The 2,959-nt window shown below is 28.2% G+C and overlaps 1 long non-coding RNA gene across 2 annotated transcripts; it reads right to left on the reverse strand.

Moving 5' to 3' along the window:
• Positions 1-417: 417 nt before the first annotated feature.
• On the reverse strand, positions 418-2,587 carry LOC124942894. 2 transcript variants are annotated; one of them, XR_007099766.1, is made up of 4 exons: positions 2,278-2,587; positions 1,798-1,884; positions 998-1,071; positions 418-573 (listed from the first exon to the last, which is right to left on the reverse strand). It is a non-coding gene; the product is annotated as an uncharacterized LOC124942894 (long non-coding RNA). The 2 variants fall into 2 exon arrangements; XR_007099765.1 differs by lacking the exon at positions 418-573 and adding an exon at positions 608-862.
• Between the last annotated feature and the right edge of the window lie 372 nt (positions 2,588-2,959).

The raw sequence follows: 2,959 nt of genomic DNA on the forward strand, positions 1-2,959 counted from the left end.
AATATAAGATAATAAGTGAAAGTTAAAATTTATAATTAATATAATATATAATTGAAATTCTAAATTTTATTGTAGATTTAAATGTTTTATATAGTAAAAAAGATGGCAACAACGACAGTAGACAGTAAACACCGTCTCTAAAAGTCGGATTACCGTCGCTATAAGTTAATGGCCACGGTAGAGAGGCTTGTCGCCAACTGTTGTTGTTGGTCCCGTAGCTAAAACATGGCCATGGTAATAAATACCGTCGCTAAAGTGTTGACTACATTACTAAGATACCGTCGCTAAAGGGTGACTAAATCATTTAATACCGTTGTTAAATTTAGTTGTATAATTTTATATTTTATTTTATATAATTTAAATAAAAATTTCAGAGGAGCTCAAAATAAATATTTTTAATACAAAAATATATCCTCATATAATTATATATTACATTTCTTTCTGTAACATAGAAATATTATTTATACAAAATATGACTAGTGAACTAGTTAAACCTTAATTCTTTTAAAAAAACACAAATCTTATCTTCTTTTAGTTTTTATTGAAGTTGAATTTATGCAATTCCTCAGCATCCTACAACATATTTAACAAATAAGTAACAATACAATTGAATAAAATACATAAAGAATATAATCTTAACTCACAATATTTTCAGATTCATTATGATTAACAGCACTTGGAATAATATGCGAGGTTGTGTGAAATTCAAATTCCCCTGAAAAATGGTATTATTTTAAAGTTAATAAAACCTTAGTCATAAAAATTTCTTTGCAAATGAAATTAATTCCTTGTCGTTTTCAAGATTTGTCAAATTACTGCAAGTAGAAAGAATTAGACACTCATTCAGGTTCTTTGGAGATCTCTGTCAAGTTATAAATGCAACAAATTAACTAAACATATACAACTAAAATTTTCAAAGGAAGTTACATAATTTTATTAACATCTCATAAAGGTGTATGTTTGACAAGATAGCAGAAATTAAAATAATGTTACTCACATATTGATTAACCTTTGAAGAGATTATAATGAGTCATGAATACTCTTGCAATTTGTTGGTTTTGGTTTAAATACCTGTTTACAAAGACAATAAATCAAACCCATATCAATAATACTCAAGAAAAAACAAAACAAATGAGATAGAGGAGTTGATATAAATTGCAATAAAGAAAATAAATTTGGAACCTGATATAAAATTATCTAAAGGTTTTCATCAAATACCTTGTGTACAAACTTAAATATATCATAAAAAATGATAGTTTGATACCTAGAAAAAACAAATTGGTTCTTCGTGGTAGAATCCAGAAAAAATTGATGTGCGATTCAAGCTGATTAGTTTTTGATTTGTGGTAGAATCCACGAATCAGATGATGTACATCAAGCTAAATGAAATGATGAACAATTTACTTTAACATCTCCTTCTTTCAGCATTAGAAAGATAAAATACACAAAATGATATGCAACTTTCTAAAAATGATCAATGATAGGTAGTCTGTAAATTGCATTCTCAAAAGCTCAGGGTACAAAGAGGCTAACAAATGCCAATAATATAATATTTGAAGAGATCGTAAATAGATACACATAAACTGCTTTTCCAAGAAAATGTAGAAATCTTACTATCACTTGTAAACTTGTTTTTTCTTCAGGTGATAAACATTGTATGTTCTTTCTAAATGCCTTCCTATGGAAAATGTTCACAGTAAGGTTTTCTTAATATATAAAACATGTTTTATCACTGTAACATATGTAGGAAATTAAAAAGAATTATTGTCCTGCATACAACACAACAATTCATGATACCTCCTCATCACTGTGGGACTTATTCTGGATCACCATGACACCACTATCAAATTTCTAAAGCATAACAAGACTATAAACTTTTATCACCTGCACAAATGGAAAAGAACATAAAAAACATAAAATGAACCAGTCAATATGAAGTCAAATAGAAAACTAAAACAGATGTAATACTATGAAGAAGAAAACTTATAGATATAAGCATAACCAGCTGAAGACAAAGAAGATGTTCTTGTGAGCATTTTGTCGAACACCTTGTAGACTAATACTTGAAGAGGTGAGGAATCAACATTAGAAGCAAACAAAAAGAAGATAACGAATAGGACCAAAGAGATCAAACAAAATACATAAATAAAATACATATAATGTGTCTCCTCGTCCAAATTTATAGACAATTGCTCCCTTGAAACACCTTAGCCAAACAAAACCTCATTAAAGAAACAAAGCATTACCGACATCGTCTTCCATTGGGATTGGGCATACCTGGATAAGTTAAATTGACTTTCCATCTGAATTTGGAACAAATTGAGCTTGAATCGCACATTAATTTGTCAACACCTTTTAGATAGATTCCCGCTTCCTTTTGTGAAACATTAGGAGTAAATAAGACGATCCTTATCAATGCCCGTACGAGGTCGCTCACCTAGATTTGACATTTGTCTTCTCCGCTGTGCAGGTTCGTCAATGGGAGATGAAGAGGTTGGGAGAGAGAGGATGGTTCGTCAATGGACTGTTAGAATACTCTCTCTCTCTAATTCTCACAGATTTTTAGAAAGGTTTTATGTTTATTTGATTTAAGTTTAAACTTTAAAGATTTAAAAAAATGGAAAGGATAAGATGGCAGTTGGTTATTAATAATAGGTAATTGTTTATTCTTTATATTGGACAACAACGGTAACAATATATTGTTGTTAATTACGTCGCTATTGACTACTTTTTTACTAGTGGTAATTAGTATTTAATGCTAAACATGATAATTACAATTTTTTTCCTATTTTATATTAATGGGATAACGGAAAGTTACATTTTATAATTAATATAATATATATTTGAAATTCTTGATTTTATTACGGGTTAAGTTTTATATTATAATTAATATAATATGATAACTGAAAATTAAATTTTATAATTAATATAATATATAATTGAAATTATTAATTTTATT

The sequence above is a fragment of the Impatiens glandulifera genome, chromosome 6 (genome assembly GCF_907164915.1).
Source record: "Impatiens glandulifera chromosome 6, dImpGla2.1, whole genome shotgun sequence".
Taxonomy (NCBI): Eukaryota; Viridiplantae; Streptophyta; class Magnoliopsida; order Ericales; family Balsaminaceae; genus Impatiens; species Impatiens glandulifera.